Here is a 15,000-nt window from a genome sequence, read left to right as displayed (position 1 = left end):
GCGGCCCTGGGTTGACCTTTGCTGACCCAAAAGACCCCGCAAATGGTTTCCTCAAAGACAAGAATGGCCTTTCCCAGAGAAGTGTTCTGCTCCCGCCCCGTGAAGGAAGGGCCTGCTGTCTGGCTCGCAGTCGGCGGGGAGGAGCCGGAGGGGCCTGCCTGCCTTCGACGCGGCCTGCTTCGGCCTTTGATTCTACTCACAGGTTCGGTGGGGTAGGATCTGGAAGGGGCCCAGCAGGCAATGGCTTGTGGGAGCCCCAGACCCCATTTGGGGGGACCGGGGCTGGGGTGGCCCAAGGGGGTGGCTCAGTGGGTCGCCAGCAGGAGGGCTGAGGCGGGAGGGCCTGAGAGGCAGCCAGGAGCAGAAGGCTGATGGATGGCCGGAGCGTTCTGAGCGGCACAGTGACCTAACACTAGGAAGAGGGTGACCCAGGTGATGTCAGAGCCCCACCCTGTCAGCTCGGCCCTTGTCTCTCAAAGGCCACCGGTGCCTGTCCAGTTCTCCCCCTCAGCAGGCTGGCAGGGGCAGGAGATGGCCTCTATGTGTGTCCACACATCTCCAGTGTCCCCAGCAGGACCGAGCCCAGCTGCCCACAGTGGGCATGTCCTTGGTCATGCCCCCTTCTTCACAAGCCTCCCCCTCCCATTCTTAGTTCTCCACTGCCCTTCTGAGGCATCCTGGCTCAGCCCTCATGCAAACAACTCGTCAATCCTTGTCTAATCTTCGGGAAGCCAGACAGAGACAGCAGGTCTGAGTAAATGAGAGGAGGTGGGTGCCTGCCCTTGAGGTGGCCCGCCTGTAGCCAAGGGAAGTGTCCGGCCCTTTCGGGCCTGTGCTGGGGCCCCTGGGTGTTTGAGAGCGGAGGGACCTGGAGTGGCCCACCCAGGGCCTCACACCAAGCCAAGAGGGTGGTAGGAAAGGGTGAACACAAAGAGAAGACACGCAGACGTGCAGAGGAAGGGCGGCTACACGTCCTGAGCGTGCCCGCTTGGCCAGCAGCTGAAGGTGTGTGTTTGGGCCTGTCCCAGACAGATGCGTGGGAGCTCAGCCAGGCCCACACCATTGGAAAGGGTCAGGGACCAACTCCTTTGGCCTCCTGGGACACGGGTAACCAAGCCCTGGCCCCTCTGACTGCCCACCGCCCACCGTGTGGGCCAGCGCACAGGGCAGGGGGAAGAGGCCTTGCCCCTGAACCCCACTGGGTAAAGGCCAGTGGACTGGGTGTGAGTGGTGGGGCTTGTTGGTCTGCTTTGGCTGATGCAGCTCCCGCCCCCAGCCCTGCCTCTGGGCCCAGACCTAGCATGGAAGCCTCCTGGGAGCTTCCCTCTCTGATATGCCTCCTTCTCCTCCCCGGCCTCCTCCTGCAAAATGCATGGAGTTTGAAAATTTCATCAAAGCGGCTTGCTTCCTCGGTTCTCCAGTGGGGGGGGCGGTGCTGGGAGCCCCGCGGGCTGCCGCCGGGGGTGCTGCTCCGTCAGCGCTGGACACACGGCTCTGAGTTGTCCCAGGCCTTGGGATGAGGGGCTGCCCAGGCAGGGGGAGCCGGGGTGCCCCTGGAGTGAGTGCACAGAGGGGACCAGGAGGTGCTGACCCCCCCAGGAGGGGTGGTGTGGGGCCAGGCAGAAATGGAGATACAGCGGGCAGGGGTTTTTCCCAGCGTCCCAGTGACCACGATTCCCACCTTGCTCGACCAGCTCACACTCACTCGCTCATTCTCTGCAGCTTTCATCATCGTGTTATTTTTTAAAAAACAGATCATACACTGATGTGGCTGAAAAAGAAGGATGGACACGTTGGGTTGCTCCTGTCCCTTTGCTGTCATAGCAGTGCAGTGTGGGTCCCTGGCTCAGACGACGCGGTGTGCGTGGGCAGGTACGCTGGTCGGGTAAAATCCAGCAGTGGGATGGCTGGGTCATGGGGCAGAAGCACGGGCCATTCTGACGGCGCTGGCACGCTCCCCTCGGCAGGGGGTGCTCCGGTGGGCTCTCCCGGCAGCTCGGCTCCGTAGGTAGTGTTTTCCTTCCTGTGTAGTCGCCAACAGAGCGTGTTGCAAACAGTTGGCGACTTGCCAATCCGATAGGGAAAAGACACTTGAAACAATATAAACAGACAACTACGGGATGAGTCGTCCCGTGACCAGAGCACATGGTGGTTTGAATCATGTGTGCATGGATGCGTGGTACTATGAACGTACCCATGCACGAGCACGTTGGGGTGTGTGTGCCCACGTGTGTGTGTGGCCCATTCAAAGCATCCCCACCTCTGGATCTTTGGGGCAGTCATGGGGGAGAAGGGGGCCCCAGTGCCTTCTGGAGGGAGGGAAGACTTGAAGTTAGGGTGCCTTGGCTGGGGGTGGGTCTGCATGCCGAGGGGCCAGCTCCAGAGCAGGCGGTGAGGAAAGGATGCCTGTAAGTCGAGAGCAGGGGCAGGGACATGGGCAGCCTTAAGGCTGGGCCGTGGGGCTGGCCTGGCTCTGGCAGAGGGCATGCCGAGCTGGGGCGCTTCTAAACATGTGCCGCCTTGGAGGCCAAAGGCAGTCCCCCCAAGCTGTGCAGAGAGCTGGGCTAGCCAGGGGGGTGTGCCAGTGCGCGGCAGCTGTGGGGCCTGCCGCCTCTGATCGCAGCGGTCTCAACAATAGCATGTCCTATTTCCGCAAAGTTCAGCAAGCTGAGCTGGCTGGGTGGGGCTGGCATGGACTGGGGTGGGCTGGCCTGAGCTGGGGTGGGCTAGCCTGGGCTGAACTTGCTCAAGCACCAGTGGTCAGTTGCTGGTGTAGGATGGCCTCCACTAGGTGACTAAGCCCTGTTCCACAGGGCCTCCAGTTCTCTGGCGGGCTGGCCCAGGCTGCTTCTCAGATAGAGATAATTTCTGAGAGACAGAAGGCTTGGGCTTGACACCCGCACAACGTCGTGCCCAAAACATGCTACTGGCCAGAGCAAGTCATAGGCCAGGCCAGATTCACAGGGTGGGCACCTGGATCCCACCCCTTGCCAGAGTCCCTGCACGTCACACTGCCCAGGGTGTGGGCATGGGGTGAGGGGTAGGGGGCCTGTGGCTGGCTGTGCGATCCATGTCCCACAGCAGGACAGGAGTGCATGGCCATGTGTGCAGAGCTGACCACCGGCACTTAGCGCACAGCCCCTAACCTGGGGCTAGGGCACAGTGATGGGTGGGCAGTCTGGGAGGGGAGTGGAGGACACCACTGTAGACCCAGCGGTGGGAGGGCTGTGGGCTCTGATGGAGAAGGTGGGAGAAGGGTTCCGTAGGACAAGGTGGGGCTGGAGTCTGAAGAGTGTGTAGGAGCTCACCTGCAGGCAGCGGGGGCCAAGCGGGGTCCTCCTGACTCCTGGGCCTCCTCTGTGGGCCTGGAGGTAGAAGGCGGAGCTAGCCCAGCCCAGAGTTGAGGTAGGAAGGAGCCGGCGCTCATGCAACAGGCACTGTTGCCCGCTGTCAGGCACGGGCTGCCCCTGCCCATGCAGCCCGAGGATTAAACAGACTTTGTTGGGATTACCACTGCCTGTCAAGTTCAAGTGCATTTTTAAGAGCTTAATTTTGCGGCCCTAGGTTTCGAATAAAATCATCAAGTCCAGTCGATTAAACTCATTAAGGCGGGTGGACTGGCTGGTGTTCGTGCTGCCATCAGATTCGGAGAATTAATTAGGGGCCTGTTATCCTTGTCGGGATTAGCAGAGCCAGCCTAGAGGCCTGGGGTTTCTGCTAAAAGACAGGCCCATAATCTCTTTAGTGGGGCCTGGGAGACAGATCTGGGTGGCTTCTGTGGAATGGGAGGCACCACGCTGGGCGACTTTGATCCTACTGTGTGCAGACCTGAGCCCTGGTGGCTGGGGGGTGGCAGGCTCCAGGGCGCAGGCCAGCTTGTGGTGGCAAGGGTTGGCTGGCCAGGAGGCCACTTTGGGTCACATGGCCCCACAGGCCATCCCAACTTCCTCCATAGTCCCATGATAACTACGGAGGGGGATGGGCCTATGTAGATGTTGTCTCTTTCCTCCTTTGCCTTTCAAAAGTGCCCCCACCCCAAGTGATGGGGTAGCAAGCTCTCATCTCCTTGTCAACCAGACCACGTGACCAAAGCTGGCCACCAAGAGCATCTTAATTCCTTGGAGGGGTGTTGGTTGGTCTCCGAGTGGACATAGGAGCCATGAGCACCAGCCAAAGCCATCTGGGGGGCCCAGGCCCTGCAGACCCTGCCTGAAAGGCCAGCCATCCCTGAGGACGATGGAGACAGAGAGAAGGATGAGTTTCTATTGACATTGGGCAAGCGTCTGGATCTAGCCACACCTGAAGCTTCTCTTTGGACTTTTCCGTTGTGTAAGCAGGTCCAATCCTTTTCTGCTTAGGCCCTGTGGAACCAGGTCTCTGCCCACTGCAGCCACAAAGGTCCTGATAGGCGCAGCTCAGATCTCAGGCCTCCTGTCTCTGGAAGCATTGGAACTGAGAAGGATCTTAGAAGGCCTTTTCTTCTACCCCTTTCCCGTTTTATATATGGGGAAACTGGGGCCTAGAGACAGGAGGCAGCGAGCCTGTGGTTGGTGAGGATGTCAGTGGTGCTCTCTGGTTGCTTAAGTCTTACTTCCTGGGAGAGAACATTCTGTGGGATCTGGTGGCCAGGGTAGTGGTGGGATGTCGCAGGGACCCTCACCAGAAGCGGAGGGCAGCCAGAAGGAAGATGAGGTAAGGCCTTCTGGAGGGGAGGAGGGAGACAGAGCACCCTTCGATGCCACCCCACTGGCCCCTTGGTTCCCAATGGCGCTCATCCAGCATGGGACTGTGGCTGGCCTCCCGCAGCTGGTGCTGGCATTTGAGCCCTGACCCCGAGCTCTGTTTGCAGTGCTCTGTCTCCATCCTGGGGGTCAGCCCAGCACAGTGGCTAATGGAGTGGAGTCTGAAGTCAGATTGCCTGGGTTCCCATCCCTCCCCTCCAGTCACCAGCCATGTGATCTTGGGCTAGTCATTGAGCTTCCCTGTGCTTCCCATTCTCTGTCTTCATGATGGGCGGAGCCAAAGCACATTGCCCTGGAAAATACAAGGCTGTGCAGCCACCTGGTCTGGCCCCGCCCGGCAGCGTTAAAGGAAGTGATGCCAGCGGAGCGCAGAGCTTCCTGAGTGCTGCCTGCTTCTGGCCGTACCCGGGCCCACACCTCCAATCTGACCTCTCTGCTTCTGGGCTTACCCACCCTGCCATTCTCAGCACAGCAGCCCGAGGAGCCTTTTCCACGTTGGAAGTCTGGTCATGTTTCTCGTATGCTTAAAAGCTTCCCAAGAAGCTTACCATGCCGCTGAAATGTCTCGCTGTGTCCCATGTTCTGGAGAATCCAGATGGGCAGCACACCACCAGAACCCAGTGGAGGATCACGACTATCATTTTGTTGTAATCCTGGCTTCTGCATGTCAGGACTCTGGGCGGGTCCTGGGGGACACAGTTCAATTCCTCTCGGTCGGTTCTGGGCTCCGCTGGGACTGGCGGCAGGAGTGCCTACACGTGGCTTCTCTGTGGGGCTTGGCCTTCCTCACAGCATGGCGTCTGGGTGCGGAGAACCAGGCGTGGGACCAGCTGGAAGCTCCAGGACCTTCCCTGACCTGGCCCCAGGAGGTACAGGATGGAGGACTTCCAGTGTCCACTGTTGGTTGAAGAAGGCACAGGCACACTCAGTGCGGAGGGGAGGAGACCTATGGAGGAGTGGCATTGCCACACTGCAGAAGAGCATATGCCATGGGACAGTGGAGTGGCTGCCTTTGGAAAATACGAGTCTGGCCCTGACCCATGCATCTGAGGGAGCTACTCTCAGAACCCAAGTCCCCCTCTATCTCTAGGGTCTCCCTCTCCCTCACGTGTTTCCAGGCAACAATCCCTCAAACGTGCTGAGTGCATGCTGCCTCAGGGCCTTTGTACTTGCTGTTTTTGCTGTCTGCACATGGCTGGCTCCTTCCACTCCCACAGTTCTCAGCTCAGTTGTCACCTCCTTAGACAGGCCTTCTGTGACCATCAATCTAACCAGTTCCTCTAAGAATGCTCTAGGAAAGCACCATCAAGAGAAAGATCATGCAAGCCATGTATTATTTGAACATTTTACCATAGCTACATTAAAAAAACTAAGTTTATTTATATATTTACCTATGTATTTTATTTATATTTATCTTTGATGTATTTTATTTAACCCGATATGTCCAAAATATTACCATTCAATATGTAATCAATATAGAAATATTAATGAGATATTCTTACATTCTTTTTATTGTACTAAGCCTTAGAAATCTGGTGTATAATTTATGCTTTTTGCACGTGTCACTTCAGAAGCTACATTTTCTTTGGAAGTACTTGATCTGCACTTAGATTTGATAAAATGTGCTGTTGAAAAGGTAGATTTACACACCCAAATTTTTCCAAAATATTTTAACTGATTAAAGCATCTCTTTACAGATTTAAATTGCTTAAAATTCAGTAAGATGAAAAACACAGTTCCCCAGTCTCATTGGACACATCACCAGTGGTCAATAGTCATGTTTAGCAGGTAGAGAACATTTCCATCTTCACGGAAGGTTCTATGGGACTCTGCTGTTCTGGAACATTCCCCGCGCTCTTGTCTGAGCAGCACTGCCTGCATCCATCTTCGTCTGTGTCTGCACTTGCTTATTTTCTCTGGCTTCCACCAAACTGTATGCTCCACGAAGGCAGGACCTGTGAGGTTTTGCTCTCCCCCAGAGAACCGCACCTGTCACACACAGGGTGCCAGGCTGTAGCTTGTTAAACGTATACGTGAAACTAAATCCAGCCCCAGGCTGCATGTGCTCCATAAACGCTTAGCACAGCTTTACTATGACCTTACAGAGGAGGAGGCTCAGAGAGGCACAGCCACTTCCCAAAGTGGCACAGCTGGTGGGCGCCAGGGCAGAATGAGGCCGGTGTGTGCCACTCGGAACGTAGCTCCGCCTCTCCCAGGCCAGCTGGTTTCACAGATGACGAGGGCATGGCCCCTGCCCCAGAAGCCTGTGACCCATCGGGGCAGGTGGACATAAACAAGATAGGGAAAATGCTGCAGGGGGCACGAGGGAAGCCTTGAGCGGTGGAGGCTTCATCGAAGGGAGGACAATTGTTTCAGGGACAGGAGGGACAGCGAGCTAACTCACGTTGGCCCAAGAACACAGCGTCTATGGGCTTCCATGGCAGAAGCAGAGTAGGTAGGCTTGGGTGTGGCTGAGGGGTGGGGTCTGCAGGCCTCCTCTCCATCCCTCTGTTCTGCTTCCCCGTGTGTTGGGTCTCCTCCTGAGCAGCTCTCTCCAGGCCGTGACACGTGACGCTCCAAAGAGAGAGAGAGAGAGCAGCTGCCACAAGCCCCAGAATCGTGCCTCGTTTGGCATTTGGCTTTGGCAGGGTCGCATGCCCAACGACTACCTCTGGTCAAGGAAACGCAATGCCCTGCCCGGCTAGGCTGAATCACACCTGGGAACGGGCTGAAGGCAGCTCCGAGACAGCTCCACGGCCTGGGAGCTGGGGGGTCATCATGAACTCGGGGCCGTTACTCTGCATGCCAGGCAGGCAGAGACCGTGGAAGCATGGGCAGGAAGCTGGAGCCATGAGCAGGAAGAAGAACCACACCGGCGGGGGGGGGGTCCTTTGCAGCTGAGAGAGAAGTGGGAGGCAAAGGCGGGGTGCCCTGGGGGCGGGGTGCCCTGAGGGCTGGCGGGCGGCAGGTACTGAGTCTGAGAACCCGCTGATCATGGGGGTGACAGCACTCTGCAAACTGTAAAGTCCTCTGCAAACCGCAGTTACGATACCCCCTGGGGGAAGGGTAAGTGCCCAGGGGTTGTCCCTGTCTGCCAGGTACAGTCTCGCCTGCTTCTCCAAATTTGAGTTGGTCAGGAGGTGGGCAGTCAGAGGTGGGGAAGACTCTTTCCAGGTGTGTTAGCGGACACCAAGGGTCTGGAGGCTGTTGGTGGCATTTCCTCGGCCATTACACGTCGTGAAGGATGTGGCTGCCTCGCAACAGGGGAGGTCGAGACAGGCAGAGGGTGCAGCCTGCTGAGGACACTGCTGGAATTCGTGCCCCAGACACACAGACCAATAACAGAGGAGCCGGGACCCCCTGCCCTAGCCTCCCGGGCCAGAGTGCACATGTGGCCGGGAGGAGGCCCGGTGTCAAGTGCTCGGTAATGCATATCTCCTTGCCCTCCTTCCACAGGCCCTGCCCGTGATTCGTTCCCCAAGACAGCCTATGAGCTCCCTCCTGTAGAGCGGGTATGGTAACGCCCCTGCACGGTTGTTATGCGTGTGCACGTGTGTGTGCACTGTTCACTTAGACCGGACTGTGGGGGTCTGTGGCGCAGTCTTCATACACGCTCAGCACTGAGCCTGGCTTAGCGATAACCATGACCAATGCCCAAGTTAGGGCCCCACTCTAAGCCTGTGCCTTCCCCCGGCTCTTGCTGTCCCCACTGCAGCCCAGGGAGCTGTCCCCAGGGAAGACGCCAGGCTCACAGAGGGGCAGCCTCCCAGCCAGCTGCGCTCAGGAAAAACTGCTCTGGCCTGAAGCTCGGCCGGACCCCTACTCGCTCTGGAGCAGCCTTTCCTTGCGCCCCTCCCCACTCCCCTCACTCCAGACAGGGCTCTCCTGGGGCTTTTCCTCTCCACTGATCAATAGCCTAGAAATTCTCCTCTGATGGTTTCCCTAGCAACCAGCCCATAGGCAGCTGCCCTCGGTCAGCCTGCTTTCTGATCTGAAAGCCAGCTTCTCAAAGGCACTGAGGCATCTCCCATGCCGGGATCCCCTGGTCAAGTGGGTGATGCCGACGCGGCTTCTTGGGGCCCCCAGAACTGTGGGTCGTGTCCACCTGCAGAGGCTGCGGACCCGAGTGGACCATCTGTTGTGGGCCAGGGCAGCGAGCTGGCCCCTGTATGTGACCACCGGTGACCTGGGCACCGGGCCAGCAGAACAGTGCCAGAGTTGGCAGATAGCACTGGGCCAACTGGTACAGCCCTGGGGAGCCAACGCTGTCCTATCCTGCCGTAGGGGAGGGACCGGACTCAGAGGGAGGAGGAGGCACTAGCCCCGCTGGGGTGCGAACTTTGCTTTGTGCGAGTATAAAATCCCTGTTGCCCAGAAAGCCCGGGCCAGAGAGAGGTGGGCCCCGGGGGCTCCCTGGAGGTGGGGGCATCGACAGGCCCTCTGGTTTCTGGGAGCCTGTGGGCTGCGGGGGACACGGGCAGAAGGAACGCAGGGCTGGTTCAGATGTCTTGGGGGTGCTGGAAATTTCCTGGAAGCTTCACAGCAGCACTTCCGTGTCCAGGATGCCATGCAGGCACCTTGACCCTCAGGAGTGGGGCAGAGCTACAAGTCAGCCACTCAAAGTGAAAACAGGCTCCCTCCTTGAAGGGTGTGCTGTTCCAGCTGCTGGGGCTGTCAGTGGGTGGCCTCTGTGTCACCCCAGCTGCAGATGGCTCCAAACTCCCCTGCTCTCCCAGAGCCAGGGCCGGCCCTCCATGGGGGCTCCGCAGAGAACCCAGCTCTGCATCTCTTGGGCCCATGGGCCTCCTGCCTCAGTGGCAGAGAATTCTCTCCTGGTTGGCCACCCCAGTCGCCATCACTTTGCAGGGGAGGGGTCAGGACGGGCATGGGCCCAGTTCTGAGGCCTAGGGAAGTTTGCCAGGGGCTGTGGGGAAGGTCTCCGGAAGACAAAGCCTCCTGCAGACACAGGCCCTCCTCCTGCCTGGGTGGGAGCCTGCCAATGCAGCCTCTGACAGCCCCCAGCCCGAGCGCGGTGGAGAGGCCCCCCAACGGCAAAAGGGGACGGTCCCAGAGACCCCGCAGTGGGGCCTGGCCTTCCTCCAGACTGAAGCCGACTTTACTCTGGAACAGCATCTCCCCACGCCGGCGCTCACAGCCGGGACGCCGTCCTTCCCCCACCAGTGCCGGGGCTCAGGCAGGATGATGCTGAGGGCGGCTCTGTGGTTCAGGGCTGGAATCAGCACGTCTGTCTGTCGGGCTACTGTTGTTAGTTTTGGGGTGATATCAGGACCCAGGCCAGGCCCACGACACTGCATCTGCATTTCTGTGGAAGTATTGGGACAGAGAGGCTCTCTCTCACTGGCTCATTCCTGGAGCTCTGACCCATCTTACCCCTGAGGGAGGAGGGCCCTTCCTTCGCCCAGAGTGAAGACAAGCGGCCGAGAAAAGGAGAGCAGCCAGTTCCTGGAGTTATTTTGGCTCCGGGTCTATGAGCCCGGCTGTTCTCTCGTCCGCGGAAGGAGGCTCGAGCTGGCATCCTGCCACTGGCAACCAGGAAGGCCAACTGAGGCACCGGTGAGGAGACATTCTGGAGACTTCGTGCCCCCTGACTTCTCTTGTCACTCAGGGCTCCGCCTGGGTGCTGGGGCCGCCGCCGCTCCTCGGGCCTGGCGCCCTTCCCCCGTCCTCCCATGTTCATCAGAGACCCCAGCGGGGGGCTCGACTGTCCTGTTTATGGCTCAAGGGCAGGCCCACCTGTCAGTCATTTGAACCCGGCTCCCCAGTCTCTGCAGAGACCGTCCCACTGCCCCTTCCAGGGCGGGCTGCAGGGCTGAGGGCCACCCTGCACACAGGCCTTCTTGCCACCACCAGCAAAACAAAGGCACAGTAGACGCTGGTACCGCACATCCACTTAGCAAGGATGAAAGCCGGAGACTAACCCGGGGGAGTGCAGGTGCCCGCAAGTGGACGTGTGCCACGATGGCTGGTAGGCAGGAAAATGGGCTCACTGTTCTGGGGGTTACTTTGGTACCGTAAGAACCTTGACTCCTTTGGACCCAGAAATTCCACATCTGGGGATCGATCATAAGGCAATGCTTTCCCAATACCAAAAAAATGGCTGGATGTTCGTGGCGTGGGCCAGCCTATTTTGGCTCTTGAGAGGCAGTGGTTAGGTATTTGGGAAAATGTGCCAGCCACCTGTTAATCTGTGGGTCGCCTGACATGGTCGCGGGAGGAATGTGTGCACCACCGAAATCGGCAGATGCTGCCGGTCAGAGCCTTCTGTCTTTTCTGGAGAGCTGGTGTCGCGGCTTGCCGCTGGCTCCTGGACGGCCCGTAGCCCGTGATAGACGGGGCTCCTCTCCGCGCCGGGAAGGAGCGGTCTATGGTGTATATCGTTGAGTGGACAAAGCCAGCAGCGTGCTGCATTGTGGGGAAAACAGAGGGGGTGTTGTCGTGTCTGTGTTTACTGGTGTGTGGGATAGCTGGCGGAAGCAGAACACTTGGGTACCGGCGGTCGCCTTGGAGGCTAAGGAGGTGGGGATCAAGGACGGGACAGACATTTACTGTCTTCTGTACACTCTATTACAGTCTTGGAAGTATTTACCATATGCAGGGGTTTTTTTATTTGAAAGAATAAAAAAATTTTAAAAAGCCACCATCTTTTGAAAATTGTGTTCATCTCGGTGCTGTTCATGAGGGCAAAAAATAAGAAGCAACGTAAGTGTCCAATTAAAGGGGATGGTCGAGATAAAGCATGGTAATCCATCTGGTGGAATAGTACACCATCCTTCCAAATGGATGCCTACAAATTATTTATTATGACAGGGAGCCTACTAATGAGAGTTTACCTGAAAAAAGCTGGTTATATAATTATATATCCAGTCTTATCTTGACTGTAAAAATTAGCAAAACAGAAAACTGGTGGGAAATATGCCAAACCCTGGACACGGTGTTTTGGTTGGTGTTATTTTGGGCAATTACCATTTTCTTTATTTTTCTCCCTATGCTTTTCAAATTTGCCGTGTTGAATATGAATTCTTTTTATAATCCACCCCCAGATCTTGATTTTATTAGAAGAGCTGAAGCCAGGCAAATCGGACGGCCCAGAATCTGGGTGGGTCCTACCCCTCTTGCCGCTAGCCTGGGGCCTGCCAGAGCCCTGCCAGCGTCCGTCTGTGGCTTCTGCAGCCTCTGAGCACCCTGCCCCACACTGACCCTGCTGGTGGTCCTGGCCCCCTCTCCCCTCTGAGCTGGAGGAGGTGTGAGGAGGTGCGGGCTCCTTCTCCAGCTGCTGCTCAGCCCCCTGCTGGGCCCTGAGGCCTGGGGCAGCAGAATGGGGGCGATGACAGACCTCCCTCCCCTGTCACCTTGTCCGGACTGTTAAACACAGTGACGCATGTGTGCTGCCACAGGACTAAAGAAACAAATGTTAATTTTTAAAAAGTCAAATTGAATCGGGCTTGGGCAAAGGAGGATGGGAGATCCTATTTCAGTCATTCCGGGGGCGGGCCCCCGTTCTCTGTGTCGTAGGAATCCCAGGAGAAGCTGGGAGGGTCTCATGGGTAGCCCAAGGGGGCACGGTGGGTTCTCTGTTGCTTCTCTATGCCCAAGCCCGGGCCCTCCTTTCAGACCAGGCATCTCTAATGGGGACTCAGACAGCAGTCATTCCCGAAGCACGTGAACGTGCGCGTGCTTACACACACATCCACACGCACGCAAAAGGCAGCCTCTCTGCCGTGCCTGAGATTCTCATTCTGATTCCGGAGAGCTGCTTGCTAAATATTCAGGAAAAGTTGCCTGTCCTCGGGGGCTGGAACTCTGAGCAATTGACTTTTTGTGCCTTTGCTTTCTTATCTGCTAAATGGGGACATTCACAGCACTTACCCCATTAAGTGAGGCAACGCGGGGGCCGAGCTCAGGACTGGGCCAGCACTAATGGTCATTATAGATGTGGCCAGACCCGTTCTCTGACCTGGGACGGGCCCTCTGAATCCAGGAGTCTCCTACCCCCATTGGGATCACCGTCCTTGGTTTAGCCCCGGAGCCTCCCACACCTGGACGGTCATCCTCCCCGAGCTCCAGGCTGTTAACTGGCAGCTGGACACCATTCTCCCCTCTTTACCCACAGCCCTGGTGTTTTGTTTATCTGTAATTTGGGGCTCACATTTAGACATCTGCGTATTCCACACAAGTCTTAATTTCTGGCTTCCTTTGCGCCACGGGAGCCAAGGGGCTGGGCTGAGCTTGGCACCGGGATGCAGCAAGGGTCTGGGGGGCCAGCCCTGTGGGCATGGGACCTGCAGACCTTAACCTGACTGGCCTTCTGAGAACAGAGGCCTCTCGATGCTTCTGTGAGCAGTGGGGCATCCAGAACTGAGGAGGGGAGGCACAGACAGCTCACAGGTCCCCATCTCTCCTAAGCCCTGTGTCCCTGGGGAGGCTGTCCTGCTCCACACCAGGTGCTGGCCAGCCGGGCTCAGGAAAGGGCCAGTTCCTGTCCTCCCACCTTCCCTGAGAGTGGCAAGGCGCTGGAGAAAGGGTGGCCTCGAAACTCACTCTCTATCACCCCCTCGGTGTCTTGTTTTTCCTCCCAAGTCCCAGGTGTGTAGACTTGTGTGCTGAGCTGGGGCAGTGACAGGGCTGCTGCTGGGAGTGGCCCTAGTGCGGGTCAGAGCACCGACCTCCAGGTCATGTGGCGGGCGACGGAGGTCCACGTGACCTCCAGGCCCAGGGGACAAAATCCCTTGCTCGGTAGCCCTCAGGCTGGCAGGTGGCAGGCTGGAAGCTGGAGCTCAGCATGCCCTGCAGATGCCCCAAGTGGCTGCCCCTTCCTGCTGGCCTTAATCCTGGCCCAGAGGTGACAGGCTAAGCCCCACCCCCTTGAGCCCATGTCCCCTACCTGCTGGCTGCCAGCACCCTCCCCTGTCAGCTCCCATGGCCTCTCGCAGCCGACACCCTCCCTCCTTGTTTCCATGTGGTCCTTCTTCACGTCCACATATTGTCACCACTCTGGACATCTGAGTGGCATCATTTACATTGATCAATGACACCCCAGAAGCCCCCGAGTTTCTGTCTCACTTGGATATCTTCACTGTGCCTCTGGAAGTCCTGCAAACTACATCTGTGATGGGCATTAGCTTCTGCTAAGTCCTGTAGGCAGTGTCTGACCCCAGTGTCTGGCCAGTGGTCCACTGGGGCCTCTGGCTCATTCTCCCTATTGCCTGCTCTGTGCCAAGCTCCAGGACACAATGTTCCGCCCCTGCCTTTGAGGAACGCCTGGCCTAGTGGGGTGGGTTGGGGGACACAATGTACACAAACTATTAGAACCCAGACTGGAAGGTGGTCCCTGCTATGGCCTGACCCACCCTGCAGGCCAAGAAGGCTCCCTGGACAGGGAGAGTCTTGGAAGATGTGCTCTGCAGGTAAGGGGGAGAGCTCCGGGCAGCAGGAGTAGCAGCTGTGAAGGTGATGAGTTTGGGGCAGCAGGGAAGAAGGAAGGGAAGGAGGGGTTGCGGGTGGGCAGGAAGCGAAGGGGCCATGGCTGGGCAGGGCCACACGCACAGGCAGCTCCTCTTCCAAGGGCACCAATGGTGCCACCACAGGCTGAGGCCAGTAGGGGTGGGACCAGGGCTCTTATCTCAGCCCCACCATGTCCAGCCAGGTGGCCTTGGACATGTCACATCCCTCTCTGAGCCTCAGCCGCCTCATCTGTGAAATGGGGCCAGTGAGAGCTTGCGTCAGGGACTGTCCATGCAGGGGCCACCACAGGAGCTCCCAGAAGACTCTGATGGAGTGCCACAGCAGGCTGAGTTTGGTCCCTTCCGCTGGGGACATAGCTCACAGTGCTGCCTGGGGAGATCCCTGGCAGGTCTGCTCCCCTTGGTGCCCCCAGGAGGAAGAAGGAAGATGTTAATAGCTTCCTTCTCTGTCCCCAGATGCAGGTCAGCCCAGCTCTGTCCCCCTCCCCAGGGACGGTCAGTACCATAGGAAGCGGTCAGAGGGGTAGGGGGGTACTGGGGCTGGAGTTGTCTCTTCTTAAGCAGTTCCAGTATCTGATCGAGGACAGTAACTGTTCCTTTTGGGGTTGCTGTTACCGCGTAACAAACCACCCCAAACTTGAAGGTGTAAGTCCATCTTATCCTGCTCCGAGTCAGGATCTGAACGCAGGAAGAGCATACGAGGTACGTGCTCCATGGTGTCTGGCCTCAGCTGAAGAGTTTGAACCCGGGGGACTCATCTGGAAGCTTCTTCACAC

Source organism: Ailuropoda melanoleuca, chromosome 4 (genome assembly GCF_002007445.2).
Source record: "Ailuropoda melanoleuca isolate Jingjing chromosome 4, ASM200744v2, whole genome shotgun sequence".
NCBI classification, from domain to species: domain Eukaryota; kingdom Metazoa; phylum Chordata; class Mammalia; order Carnivora; family Ursidae; genus Ailuropoda; species Ailuropoda melanoleuca.
The sequence above is the reverse complement of the archived record's forward strand: the minus strand, read 5'-3'. Positions refer to the sequence as shown.